The 8,325-nt window shown below is 41.0% G+C and overlaps 1 pseudogene; it reads left to right on the top strand.

The window, feature by feature from the left end:
* Positions 1-823: 823 nt before the first annotated feature.
* LOC124597017 lies at positions 824-942 on the top strand (annotated as a pseudogene).
* The last annotated feature ends 7,383 nt before the right edge of the window (positions 943-8,325 follow it).

Raw genomic sequence — 8,325 nt, 5'->3', positions numbered from 1 at the left:
TTGAAAGTGATCCCACCTTCTTACAAAATGTTATTACTTGCGATGAATCGTGGTTTCTTACTTACGATCCCGAAACTAAACGCCAATCGATGCATTGGAAAACTCCTGGTTCTCCACGACAAAAAAAAGCACGAATGTCAAAATCGAAATTCAAGGCAATGATGATTGTTTTTTTGACATCAAAGGGATTGTGCACATTGATTGGGTACCAGAGGGACAAACAGTGAATCAGCATTACTACATTAGCGTCCTGGCTACCCTACGTGAGCGAGTACGGAGAAAACGGAACGATTTGTGGAGAAAGAAGTCATGGATCCTTCACCAAGACAATGCCTCAGCTCACAGTGCGTTGTCAGTGAAGACGTTTTTGGCAAAACACAACATTCCCATCTTAGATCATCCACCCTACTCACCTGATTTGGCCCCCTGTGACTTTTTTCTTTTCCCTAAAGTCAAGTCAGCTTTGAAAGGAACTAGATTTGAGACTGTTGAAGCAGTAAAAGAAAAAGCGACGGAAGTAATGTATGGACTTACCGAAAATGATCTGCAGCATTGCTATGAACAGTGGAAAATTCGTATGGAGCGGTGTAGAGACCGAGGAGGAGAGTACATTGAAGGAGATAACATGAAATTGTAAATAATTGTAAATAAATGTTTTTTCCAGCATCAGTCCGGTTTTTTTCTAGCCGCACCTCGTATTAATATTGTCATAAGAGGCTTGGAAAGGATAGACAAAAGGATATTTCGATTTATAAATAAATTTCCAGGCAGGGATTGTAATGTGTAGAATTTCATGTATAAATTTAAATACTTATATTAATTTGCCAACGGCTTTGTCGCAGTGGTAACACCGTTTCCCGTCAGATCATCGTCGTTAAGCGCTGTCGGGCTTGGTAAGCACTTGGATGGGTGACCTCCCGGGTCTGTCGAGCGCTGTTGGCGAGCGGGGTGCACTCAGCCTTTGCGAGGCCAGTCGATGAGGTGCTTGACAGAGAAGCATCGGCTCTGGTTACAGAAACTGACAACTGCCGGGAGAGCGGTGTGTTGACCAAATGCCCCTCCGTATCCGCATCCACTGATGCCTATCGAACGAGGATGACACGGCGGTCGGCCGGTACCGTTGGGTCTTACGAGGCCTGTTAGAACGGAGTTTAGGTTAGTATTTTTATTATTTTATGGTTAATGATTTAAATATTGTGGGGAGATTTTCACAGCAAAAAAGCGGCAGAAGTAATTTCCTCCGCATCTTGCAGACGCTATAAGCGCCACATTTTTGCAATTACATGATTGTATTGATGTTGCCGTAGGGATACAAACTTGTTTTACATTCAAAGCGGGTCTCCTCTCGTCGCACAGTTTGACAGCAAACCGAGCGTAACGCGTCATTTCGCAAAATATTGCCGAGGGTTCAAAATGGTTCAAATGGCTCTGAGCACTATGGGACTTAACATCTATGGTCATCAGTCCCCTAGGACTTAGAACTACTTAAACCTAACTAACCTAAGGACAGCACACAACACCCAGCCATCACGAGGCAGAGAAAATCCTTGACCCCGCCGGGAATCGAACCCGGGAACCCGGGCGTGGGAAGCGAGAACGCTACCGCACGACCACGAGATGCGGGCTTGCCGAGGGTAATTATTGATGTACAATGAAATGTATTTTGACGATGTTTTTTCGGGATTTGATTATTGTCTTTCTTTATCGAAGAGATAAGAGAGGTTTTGAAGCTTTTTGGTCAAATGTTTTACCTGGCGATAAAAGCAGACGTCGCAGGCTGCACTAATGGAGTGCATTTGGATGGTGTATCACTTTTAATGCCGCACGATAGCGATCCTTCATCTTGAAAGATTTCGCCGCATAACTGTGAATTTGTTTGTCCTCCTCATGAGTCAGTTAACAGAAGAAATTTGTTCCCCTGCACGTAAGGTTTCATGAAATCAGTCAAGAAAACTCCTTCTCATGCCTTTTATGAAAATATTCATATATACAGTATAAGGAGCATTATTTGCAATGTAATGAGAAAATTCAAAATAAAAAACAGTTCCTGCATAGTGACTTGGTCCCACGATGCTCGGGTTACCATTCATACTCGTTCCGCTGTGCCAACTGCTGCCCAGCACCTAAGCTAACATAAATAGCTCATGCCTCGCCAGACCCGCGCCAAAAATGCTTTTTTTTCTTTTTTAATGCTTGGCCATCTGGAACTCCCACTTCTGTCACTATCATTTCTGGTCCCTCCCTGCTCATTTCACAAATTTGAACGAATTTAGTGATGATGAGTAGGCGAGGTCCCCTTGTTAATCTTCACACTAACTATAATCTCCACAGCGTCGCATACTCCCAACCAAGAGATAGGAGGCGTCGATAGACATACGATGCAGCTTGGCTGCAAGTTCCTACTGTGTGTCATGGTCCCTCACATACTCAACATTTATTGTGCAATAATATTGTGTCAACATGTTGCGGGAAAGTGCGAGGTCAAGAACGACACAATATTATTGCGGAAATTTACCGGTCGACTCAAAAAGAAAGAACAGATTTCAGTTGTTTATTACAAACAAACTATAAAAGGTAGAAACACTTTGCGCCTATCACTGGATAGAGGAAAGTTCGAAGTTTTGACACGGCTGCGCTGTTATTTGTTTGTAGCACCATGGCGACTATACCATGAGAGAAATCATTTTGTGTGTTGCAATTTGCCTGAAGTCAATCCATTTTTCAGGTGCAACGAGCATTCCGCTGTCGATCCAGCAAGCCGCCTGTATACAAGCAGATTTTATGGCTAGCGTACCAAGTTCTTGGAAGTTGGTTGCATACGCAAAGGGAAGAGTACTGGTCGGCAATGAACGTCTGATGAAAATGTCGAGAGTATCCGTGATGTATTCGCACGGATCCCTCGAAAGTACACAAGACGGGTAGGCCAGGAACTTCAACTTCCTCAAACAACGGTGTGGTATGTTCTGGAACGACACCTGCATAAGCCTTGCAAATTGCAGTTACTGCAGCAACTGCGTCCCGGCGACCATAACACAAGGTACAAATTTAACATTTGAATTCTACAGGACATGGCGGAGGACACTTTTTCCGAACGACTCATCCTTTCGAATGAATCGACGTTTCATCTAACGGGTAATGCAAACCGCCGTAATGTAAGAATCTGGGGGTCGCAAAATCCTGGCACTGTCGTCGAACATGAAAGACTTATCGCAACTGAATGTCTTTTGTGTCGTTTCTGTTCACAAAGTTTATGGACCTTTCTTCTTTACGGAAGAAGCTGTGAGAGGAATGTCATACCCGGACATGCTCCAAAATTGGTTGTTACATCAAATTCACGAAGATTCCAATGATTTCATTTTCATGCATGACGGCGCCCCGCATCAGTTTCACCCTGAGCCGCGGCGTTATCTAAACACCATCCCACAACGTCGGAAGGAAAAACGTGGACAAAAAGATTTTGTTCATTGCCTTGGCCCCCCAGGTCACTAGACGTCACACCTTGTGATTTTTTTCTATGGCGGTACATAAAAGACAGAACCTTTGCCCCACTTACAGCAGCCACTCTTCAAGAGATGAGAAAGCGATTGGGATGTTACCCTTTGTTAAAAATATGGTTCGGATTGTTGTTATTCTGATTGGTTATAATATACAACCAATCAGAATAACAACAATCCGAACCATATTTTTAACAAAGGGTAACATCCTAATCGCTTTCTCATCTCTTGAAGAGTGGCTGCTGTTATAATATACAACGGCTGAAAGCAAGGGGAAACTACAGCCGTAATTTTTCCCGAGGGTATGCAGCTTTACTGTATGATTAAATGATGATGGCGTCCTCTTGGGTAAAATATTCCGGAGGTAAAATAGTCCCCCATTCGGATCTCCGGGCGGGGACTACTCAAGAGGATGTCGTTATCAGGAGAAAGAAAACTGGCGTTCTACGGATCGGAGCGTGGAATGTCAGATCCCTTAATCGGGCAGGTAGGTTAGAAAATTTAAAAAGGGAAATGGATAGGTTAAAGTTAGATATAGTGGGAATTAGTGAAGTTCGGTGGCAGGAGGAACAAGACTTCTGGTCAGGAGAATACAGGGTTATAAATACAAAATCAAATAGGGGTAAAGCAGGAGTAGGTTTAATAATGAATAGGAAAATAGGTATGCGGGTAAGCTACTACAAACAGCATAGTGAACGCATTATTGTGGCCAAGATAGATACGAAGCCCACACCTACTACAGTAGTACAAGTTTATATGCCAACTAGCTCTGCAGATGACGAAGAAATTGAAGAAATGTATGATAAAATAAATTATTCAGATAGTGAAGGGAGACGAAAATTTAATAGTCATGGGTGACTGGAATTCGAGTGTAGGAAAAGGGAGAGAAGGAAACGTAGTAGGTCAATATGGATTGGGGCTAAGAAATGAAAGAGGAAGCCGCCTGGCAGAATTTTGCACAGAGGACAACATAATCATAGCTAACACTTGGTTTAAGAATCATGAAAGAAGGTTGTATACATGGAAGAACCCTGGAGATACTAAAAGGTATCAGATAGATTATATAATGGTAAGACAGAGATTTAGGAACCAGGTTTTAAATTGTAAGACATTTACAGGGGCAGATGTGGACTCTGACCACAATCTATTGGTTATGACCTGTAGATTAAAACTGAAGAAACCGCAAAAAGGTGGGAATTTAAGGAGATGGGACCTGGATAAACTGAAAGAACCAGAGGTTGTACAGAGTTTCAGGGACAGCATAAGGGAACAATTGACAGGAATGGGGGAAAGAAATACAGTAGAAGAAGAATGGGTAGCTTTGAGGGATGAAGTAGTGAAGGCAGCAGAGGATCAAGTAGGTAAAAAGACGAGGGCTAGTAGAAATCCTTGGGTAACAGAAGAAATATTGAATTTAATTGATGAAAGGAGAAAATATAAAAATGCAGTAAATGAAGCAGGCAAAAATGAATACAAACGTCTCAAAAATGAGATCGACAGGAAGTGCAAAATGGCTAAGCAGGGATGGCTAGAGGACAAATGTAAGGATGTAGAGGCTTATCTCACTAGGGGTAAGATAGATACTGCCTACAGGAAAATTAAAGAGACCTTTGGAGATAAGAGAACGACTTGTATGAATATCAAGTGCTCAGATGGAAACCCAGTTCTAAGCAAAGAAGGGAAAGCAGAATGGTGGAAGGAGTATATAGAGGGTCTATACAAGGGCGATGTACTTGAGGACAATATTATGGAAATGGAAGAGGATGTAGATGAAGATGAAATGGGAGATACGATACTGCGTGAAGAGTTTGACAGAGCACTGAAAGACCTGAGTCGAAACAAGGCCCCCGGAGTAGACAACATTCCATTGGAACTACTGACAGCCCTGGGAGACACAGTCCTGACAAAACTCTACCATCTGGTGAGCAAGATGTATGAGACAGGCGAAATACCTTCAGACTTCAAGAAGAATATAATAATTCCAATCCCAAAGAAAGCAGGTGTTGACATATGTGAAAATTACCGAACTATCAGTTTAATAAGTCACAGCTGCAAAATACTAACATGAATTCTTTACAGACGAATGGAAAAACTAGTAGAAGCCAAACTCGGGGAAGATCAGTTTGGATTCCGTAGAAACACTGGAACACGTGAGGCAATACTGACCTTACGACTTATCTTAGAAGAAAGATTAAGGAAAGGCAAACCTACGTTTCTAGCATTTGTAGACTTAGAGAAAGCTTTTGACAATGTTGACTGGAATACTCTCTTTCAAATTCTAAAGGTGGCAGGGGTAAAATACAGGGAGCGAAAGGCTATTTACAATTTGTACAGAAACCAGATGGCAATTATAAGAGTCGAGGGACATGAAAGGGAAGCAGTGGTTGGGAAGGGAGTGAGACAGGGTTGTAGCCTCTCCCCGATGTTGTTCAATCCGTATATTGAGCAAGCAGTAAAGGAAACAAAAGAAAAATTCGGAGTAGGTATTAAAATCCATGGAGAAGAAATAAAAACTTTGAGGTTCGCCGATGACATTGTAATTCTGTCAGAGACAGCAAAGGACTTGGAAGGTCAGTTGAATGGAATGGACAGTGTCTTGAAAGGAGGATATAAGATGAACATCAACAAAAGCAAAACGAGGATAATGGAATGTAGTCGAATTAAGTCGGGTGATGCTGAGGGAATTAGATTAGGAAATGAGACACTTAAAGTAGTAAAGGAGTTTTGCTATTTGGGGAGCAAAATAACCGACGATGGTCGAAGTAGAGAGGATATAAAATGTAGACTGGCAATGGTAAGGAAAGCGTTCCTGATGAAGAGAAATTTGTGAACATCGAGTATAGATTTAAGTGTCAGGAAGTTGTTTCTGAAAGTATTTGTATGGAGTGTAGCCATGTATGGAAGTGAAACATGGACGATAAATAGTTTGGACAAGAAGAGAATAGAAGCTTTCGAAATGTGGTGCTACAGAATAATGCTGAAGATTAGATGGGTAGAACACATAACTAATGAGGAAGTATTGAATAGGATTGGGGAGATGAGAAGTTTGTGGCACAACTTGACCAGAAGAAGGGATCGGTTGGTAGGACATGTTCTGAGGCATCAAGGGATCACTAATTTAGTATTGGAGGGCAGCGTGGAGGGTAAAAATCGTAGAGGGAGACCAAGAGATGAATACACTAAGCAGATTCAGAAGGATGTAGGTTGCAGTAGGTACTGGGAGATGAAGAAGCTTGCACAGGATAGAGTAGCATGGAGAGCTGCATCAAACCAGTCTCAGGACTGAAGACCACAACAACAACAACAACAATATACAAATAGCAATTACGGTCAATATGCTCACAAAGTATCTATTATTTTTCTGTACTTAAAGCACAAAAATCATTAAAAAATCGATATATGTCACGTGTTCGAAAAGGCTCTGTTACTGGCTGAAGATCTGGTGACGTCACGGAGGAGTAAGACGAAGGTACAAGTGTGTTATAGGAGTGTTTGCCGAAGTTACGGGGTTTTTATGTTCTTTTTCTGCAAACACTTTAGCTATTTAGCGATGGAAAACACAATTATAACTTTGAACTAACAATAGAAAGGAGTTTTATGAACGCTGGTAGTGGAAACATCGCGAAAGTTGATTACATCTATATCTACATCCATACTGCGCAAGCCACCTGACGGTGTGGCGATAGGATTAGTTTATGCTACATCCATTTAGAGCGGCGATACGTGCAAGGAGGGACCCTGCTTCCTGCGACATCGTTAAACTCGTTCAAAACTAAGGAATCGTAGAACTTTTGCAAATAGATCTTTATATTATAACTAGATTGTCAGCTATCAGTCATGAACTACTACCCAAAGCACAATTAAGTTATTCTTGGCAAACCTTACCGCTGAATTTGATTAGAGAAGAAAGTTCGATCAGTTGCTGGGTGGTGCAACTATGAAGAAAGAGGTTACGTGTTCGAACCCTCAATGGGTCAGATATTTTAAAAGTTTTACACGAAATACGAAAACAGTGTTATCAAGAACTGATTGTAGCAGTTGTTTCGATGCTTCACATTATCCTTAGTCTGAGAAATAGACAACAGAGGATAAATGCATTTAATTTACGAACAAACAATTCACTTTTTTTTTGGAAAGCATTGCTAGTAGTGGAGATATCACTACACGCCCACAGTTTAACGAGGTACTTTTATACGGATAGATACGAATCATGTACAAAATGCACGTAACAGAAACGTAAGGGCTGTGATGTTTGTAAATGTAAACTAATGTAATTGTCTGAAGCAGACTTATTTCAACTTTATGTAAGATGGTGAAACTTCAGAAGTTTAAAAATAAGAATCCTAGCTGAACAGATGAAGATTAAAAAACATTGTTTCTAATAAAATAAAATGTGTATGGTCACATTAACTAGAAAATATTTTTTTGAACGTGATGTGTATGAACAGTGAATGCAAATGTAAGCGCATGTGACTGTTGTGGTGAAGTTTTGTAAGTGTGATTTAGTTATCATATGAGAGGACCGTTGAGTGGTTTTACAAATAAGTTAAAGTATCATTTCACATTTGATTCGAACAAGCGTTCAAAATAACTACCGAATAGTTTGTGAAGTTGAGTAAAATGACCATTTTCACTAGGAGTTTAATTTCGTTGAATGATGCTTTCCTTCCTTCTAACAGTGGCAACGCATATCTCAGACTTAAATTAATGTTGATTTCACAGTGCAACACATTTTTAATAAGTTAGTAAACTTGTGCGTCGACTTGCTGGTAATTTGCCGATACAGTGCAACCATATTTTACACATCTTCTCATTCTCTGGAACACTAAAA

This window comes from Schistocerca americana, chromosome 2, assembly GCF_021461395.2.
Source record: "Schistocerca americana isolate TAMUIC-IGC-003095 chromosome 2, iqSchAmer2.1, whole genome shotgun sequence".
NCBI lineage: Eukaryota > Metazoa > Arthropoda > Insecta > Orthoptera > Acrididae > Schistocerca > Schistocerca americana.
This window is presented reverse-complemented; position numbering and strand designations above follow the sequence as displayed.